At 32.4% G+C, this 6,735-nt stretch overlaps 1 long non-coding RNA gene across 1 annotated transcript; it reads left to right on the top strand.

The window, feature by feature from the left end:
• Nucleotides 1-201: 201 nt before the first annotated feature.
• On the top strand, nt 202-850 carry LOC129751911 (uncharacterized). Its single transcript, XR_008738825.1, has 3 exons — nt 202-331; nt 392-514; nt 573-850. It is a non-coding gene; the product is annotated as an uncharacterized LOC129751911 (long non-coding RNA).
• Nucleotides 851-6,735: the final 5,885 nt, after the last annotated feature.

Raw genomic sequence — 6,735 nt, 5'->3', positions numbered from 1 at the left:
TCTATACGTTACCGATCCATACATACTTGGTTTGTTTTGATACAGTAGAAATGACAAAAAAACTTTCCTCGGTTTGTTCGGTCGTTGTTTATATCGCGGTTAATCGGTTATAAAACCAGCTAAGAATACACTATAAGAACCCGGTCCGACCGGATCCGTCGATATAGAGTAGTGTGTAGACGTTCTCTTCGCCAAAGCCGGACCTGCAATCGAAACCTGGTTAGAATGTCGACTAAGGTAACTCCCGGCGAATCATCGACCCCTCCGGAAGAAAAGGCGGCGCGATTTTGGAGTAAAATTCATTAAAATTTGCCGGGAGCAATCAAATCAAGTTAGTTATAATCTGATTTCATATAGTAGTCGTTAATTGAAACTGGATATTCGTTGATAGGTACTACTGGAACCGTGCCGCTAGGGTCGATCGAGTGGAGGAGGAAATGGACAAAGAAAAATTCCACTACCATACAATTCTCGAAATTTGTCGCTTAAGGGAGAAACATCGCAACTTTATCAGGTGAACAATAAGTTATAGTTATTATTGATTTTTAACATCAAAACATTTTGTCTTATAGATGCTGTCGAGCAAAAAGAAGCCGTTCAGATTGGTCCACAAGAAGACTTTTTCTGATACCAATCTCCGATCGAAGTACAACCAAACCATTGAACGCCTTAGAAAAGTTTCAACATAGCAGCATAAATGCCAATAGATCTGGGTAGGATCTGCGCCACTCGTGGTGGTCGACAACCCATTTTTTGGCATTGGATTGGCATTTTACGTGCCGTATCTGTTGGATTATTCGAAACACGATGATGCTGTGGTTCTAAACTGATGTCGATGACTCACTTCTCGTAGTCTAAAATACCTTTTTGACTGTTCCTTCAGAGTTCTTGACCAGCACGTAAGTAAAACTGCTTTGTTGTTTTAAAGTAGCATGTTAAATGAAATATTTAGAGAAAGTTCTACTGCCCCATAATGTAAACGGTTGCTTGAATTCGAGCCAACAGTGGAGCAACTATAATTTTTTAGTTGTTTATTGACGCTTTGACCTTTAAGACGTCTTTAACGTTCCGATGCAGTTTAGGATTATTTTGTGTCCATTACAACAACATTTTTTGAATATAAATTCAGGCCTTATAGCTCAGCAGATACATGCAAAGAATTCTTCGTTTTAAAAAAAAATCTATACTAGAATTTCTGATATTTTAAAATCGTTGACCTAAAATCTTAGGAGGTTTGTGAATTGTTTGTATAATTTTAGTAAAATCAAAACCATACATTAGGTCAAAATTTCCGACACTATGTTCTCATTTTGGTAAGATTTTTTTTAATCAAAGGTTTGTTTATTAAGGCATTTACTTTGGTAAGATATGAATATTTATTTCATTTGTTAGTGTTATGCCGGATATATGCATGAATTTAGGCGTTTTTCTACAACGATTTTCAACCTATTGTAATATCCACCGGGGTAATATTGATCACTTTTTCAATATTTTTCGTTTATTTTTTCGATAAAGGAGAATGTGGCATGTTTAATATTTTTAAAACCAGTACTGGACTCCTATGAACGTAAAACATGGTTGCGGAAGTTTATTAGACTACTTTTAATTTGATTTGAAAATCAATTTCGTCTCTGTTAAGAATTTGATGCTTTGAAGTTACATTGATCATTCTCTATTTTGACGGTTCTGACGAGTTTTCTTGAACATAATAAATACAAAAACACCTTCATAATATTTACAAATGCTAGTTAATCAATTTTAGTTTACTTTTTAACGTTTCCTTTTAAAAACATTTATAATCGAAAATAGGACTATAATAATGCATACATTTAGGGGCAAAAATTAAAATAATTGCTAAAATAGTTTGATTTGGACTACAAAACACAAATGAAATTTTACATTCACAATTCCTCTGGGCCCTCCACAAATGTTCTTGACTTTTAAATATCAATTTTTTTTCAATAAATGACTATAAAAATAGCACTCTAAATTTACATAGACCACAAAAAAATTGTTCTTTCACATTCAACAACCCGTTTGCTTTAAAATGCTATTTGGTTTCATCAGGAGAACTGTTTGTATGCGAGCCTTTTGGAAAAAATAGATATTTCAAGATTTCGAAATTACATTTTTATTTTTACTAACAGATTTTTTTTTCAAATGCTTACCAAATTTTGCCTGTTTGATACTTAATAAATAGGCTTTTAAACGTAGAAAACAGTTTTTAAATATTCTAATTATAGATTGAATTATTGATGGTAATGTGCAAAAATTTATCGTTGGTAAAATATATCCCGGTGATCAAAGTTACCCCGTTTTACGGTCCTATTGTTTATCTTAATACAGACGATTTCACTTACAAACGATTTCTCTAACAAGGTACTTTACAATCCGGAGCAAACTTAAATGGCTGAATTATATTTATTTATATATGCTATCATGCCTTGTTACCAATATTTGGTATCATTTTGCCCAAATAAAGGTGGTACAATATCAAAATTTGGGTATCGTTTTAGATTAGAAGATAGCTCAGTGATGTCAAATTTTGGTTTCAAATGAAAGCTTAATAATGCCTCGTTTGGCAACGTTTTCAAAAAGGATTTGATATCACAACGATGCCAAATTTTGGCTGTTAATTTTACCTAAATGTGGTATCATTATGCTCTCAAAATTCGCTTTAAAACGTTTGCTAAATCAGGTATCATTAAGGTTTCAGTGAAACCTACACTTGACATGATTGAGGTATCCATATATGAGAAGTGAGACCCAAATTTTGGCATTGTACCACCTTTATTCGGGCAAAATGATACCTCAATTTACTTTCAAGGCATGATAGCAAAATTAGGTATTATTTTGCCATAAAAGTCTGCTCGGGTAATACTTTATATACAACATATGTATATACTTTCTAAATTTTGCTCACATCAATTATGTGAAAAAAAATCAAATGAGGTGTTTTCAACGTTTTTACAGTAATTGATAAAAAGTTTGGTAATATACCAAACACGGATTTTCTACATTATGCATATAATATTTTCAGTAGTTAGGCAATTGATAATCGCATAATTTTTCATCAGACAGTTCAACATAATATAATTTTTTTACGGCAGTCAACCCCTCTTAAAATTTCGTTCAACATAATGTTGGTTTTTTAATTCACAATTCATCTCGAGTCGTTGTTCAAAAATTCGTGTTGTCCCATGTAACTATCAAGAACTTTACTTCGTGATTTAACGCAGTGTTTTTTTAACCTTAAATGGTTCATTTTCCAACCTATAATGGTTATTAAAAAACGAGCGTGAAGCGGTTGAGGGAATCAAAACACAAACAAAAAATATATACGCAAGCAAGCAACTATTCGTTCCGTATCAAAAGGATACACATCGGAATTTCATCGAACCAACCGCGACGTGTACAGAGTTGGCTCCTGAAGCTGCCCGGGGAAAGACAAGAAAACAATCCGTAATCGACCAGGAACGGCGGCTTCTTTATTTTTTCAGCTAACTAGCTCGAAGAGCTCTAATGGTAGGTAAGAATGTGATATGAGTTGATTGATTTTAACAAATCTTCGTTTGTTACAGCTAATTCGAACGATTTTCTTTTGGCAGCAGCAATGCTGCTGCGTACTAACAATCTTCGGCAACAGCTCCGACAGGAGAGGCAGCTCAAAGTCAACAGGGCCCTCCTGCAAAAATCGGCAAATTCAAATGTTTTCGCTGGCCGATAATATTGAATAACTAGTGATGATATCACAAGTTGTGGAACCGATGCTCCAACTCCTGTTGGTTGGGTGGATGGCCACCTCAAACATACTCTGTCGAAAGTGGATCGAACGACCCGGCGAAGACGGCATTCTTGGAGCATCTAAATTCTGTTTAGTGTTCTACTAAAGGTAAGTTAGAGTTTTTTTAGACAAAAAACTAACATTTAGAGTATGCCAAACCTCAAAATTCAGAACAGTATATTTAATTTTTTGGTTATTACAAAAAAAGCACATCATAAGCGCCTTTTTATTGACAACTCACGCATCTTGACTAGTGGAACTTTTTTTTTCTCATGTATTATTTCCTCTTTGTTGTCTAACCAAAGGCGCATATCATCATCTAATCTCTAGTTTTTTGTTTTTTTTTAATACAATATTTGCTCGTTAATTAGACACGATTGATGATTGAGCGTTTTGTTAAAAAAAAAAACTAGAAAAATTGAACTTTCTGGTGAAGAATTATTTTCTACTCGGACGCTTCGAAACGCCTGCCGTTGAATAATTCACATTTCTGATTTGTCGTGGTTTAGATATGAAGTTATTTATTACCAGATATTTATTTACATTAATTTTTAATTTTCTAAATTTAAATAAATATCTGGTAATAAATAACTTCATATCTAAACCACGACAAACAAGAAATGTGAATTATTCAACGGCTGGCGTTTCGAAGCGTCCGAGTAGAAAATAATTCTTCACCAGAACGTTCAATTTTTCTAGTTTTTTTTTTTAACAAAACTAGATTCGCTCTCAATAATTCCTTAAAACGCCCGATCATCAATCGTGTCTAATAAACGAGCGAATACTGCAAAAAAAAAAACAAAAAACTAGGGATAAGATGATGATATGCGCCTTTGGTTATTTATTAAAATTTGTGTAGCTTTCAAAAATTATAAAATTATGTCAGATTAGCGAGGTCAAACATCAAAGATTATGAATAGGAAGTACAGTACCTTCCTATTCAGAATCTTTGATGTTTGATTTTACATTCGGGCGTTTAGCTGGATGGCTCAGTAAATATTGAGTAAAAAAAACATATCTTATTTTCGTGCATTGTCAATTTTAAGGCTTTCAAATTTTAATCTGAATATTATATAGGTACTCTATTCAAATTAAAGTATTATTAGGAATTCTAAACTTTTCCGATTATTTTCAGGTAAACTACTCTGGATAATGAGGAAGCAAATTTCACAGCATTGTAATGGAAAATCTGGTTCGTTTCAAATAATTTGTATTTACCATACTCGAGGGTATTGGAGTAATTATGACAAGTGAGCCCAGTTGAAGAGGAGCCGATAATCTTCGACGGCATAGGCCATACGTTACCGGTGCATTCAATCAAAAGACTGTGGCCCTGCCGAATTGTTGAGTCACTTGCTAGTACATACACGAATGAACTTACAAGTAAGTTATTTAGACACATTAACCTTCTGTAATCTTAATGCCGAATATTTTTTTTAAGGAATGTCGACTGGCAATGCTGAAGAAGTTTCATATACACATAAGGCTGATCAACCTTCTAATCAGGTGAGTTATGTTTCGAAGAATTATTTATCTTTTAAGTAAACATACTGCCCCTACTCGCATAACAGTTCCCTACTGAAACAATTAAAATAGCGAGAAAATAGATTTTTATTATGATTACAATTTTTACATAAAAGAATCGTTTTCTTTTGCGTTTGATACTTTTGGTCTATTTATTCCTGCAAAAACTTTTACCTTACGGTTTTCTAGGTTGTCAAGATAAATCGTAAGAGAGAACCGAAATTGTGTTTTTGTTACAACTTAAAGAACCGTTTTTCGTGATTGGACTGTAATGCGGGTACATTAAATCATTTTTCAAATGTACTCGCATAACAAGATTTCTGAGCTCTCCATGCGGTGACTAAGTACTAAAGCATAATTTCTTTTTACTTATTTGAAAATGTTTGAATTTGAATCTTCTAAAAAATGTCCTTAATTAATAAATTAAATAATAATAAAAATCGTTGATTTTTACATATGTGGCTTTTATACAGTTTCATTTTTTATGGGAAAGTAACAAGTTAGTATGTTTTTAAGATATTTTAAGGACATGCTTTAATTTTTAATTGTTTTATATTGAAGTACTATCAGGTTAAATAAAAACTCATACGGGGCTGTTTTGCAAATAGGGGTGGTTTTGTCAACTTTTTGGTATTTTAACAGAATTCATTGTGAAATTTTGACAGAAGTTAAAAAGTAATTGGTGAAATTTGTGAGAAATTAAATTTCTTCCTGATTGTAAATTTTCTTTTTTAAAAATAAAAAAAAATAATTTTAAAAAAATGCAAACTTGTGTCTTTTTACTAAAAAAATACTCAATGATTTTTTTTCAGGTGGCCAGTGGACATAGGAAGTGTCGGACTAAACCATGTTATGGAGATAATTCGTCAAACACCTTTTTCAATTGAAATCGTCGATATTCTGGAAGTGGAAGTGAGAAAGTGCTCTGACTTTGAATTATTTTTTTTATTTTAATTTATTTATTTACTAATTTGTCTTATTTGACATTCACTAAATCAGTGCAATTTGTGTACAATTTAAAAATAAAAATAAAAATCTAATAAAATGGCAAATTAAACCGATATTTGATATTTAAATTGTGTATCAACATATTGCATAACTAAAAGAAAACTACCTCAAGCTATCTTACTTTTATTTTAAAAGAGCCAAAATTTCACTTTTACGCTTAATTGCTTTCATTATGCTCAACTTATGGGGCGTGCTAGTAAAATTTGCCATATAAGTATACTCGGGATAAACCAAAATTTGGGTATCGTTTTCGATTGAAATATAGCACAATAATGCCATATTTTGATTTCAATGGAGGCTTAATGATGCCTTGTTTGGCAGCGTTTTTAAAAAGGATTTGATATTATGAGGATGCCAAATTTTGGCTGTAAATTATACCTCAAAGTGGCATCATTATGCCCTCCAAACTCATTTTAAAA

The sequence above is a fragment of the Uranotaenia lowii genome, chromosome 3 (genome assembly GCF_029784155.1).
Source record: "Uranotaenia lowii strain MFRU-FL chromosome 3, ASM2978415v1, whole genome shotgun sequence".
NCBI lineage: Eukaryota > Metazoa > Arthropoda > Insecta > Diptera > Culicidae > Uranotaenia > Uranotaenia lowii.
This window is presented reverse-complemented; position numbering and strand designations above follow the sequence as displayed.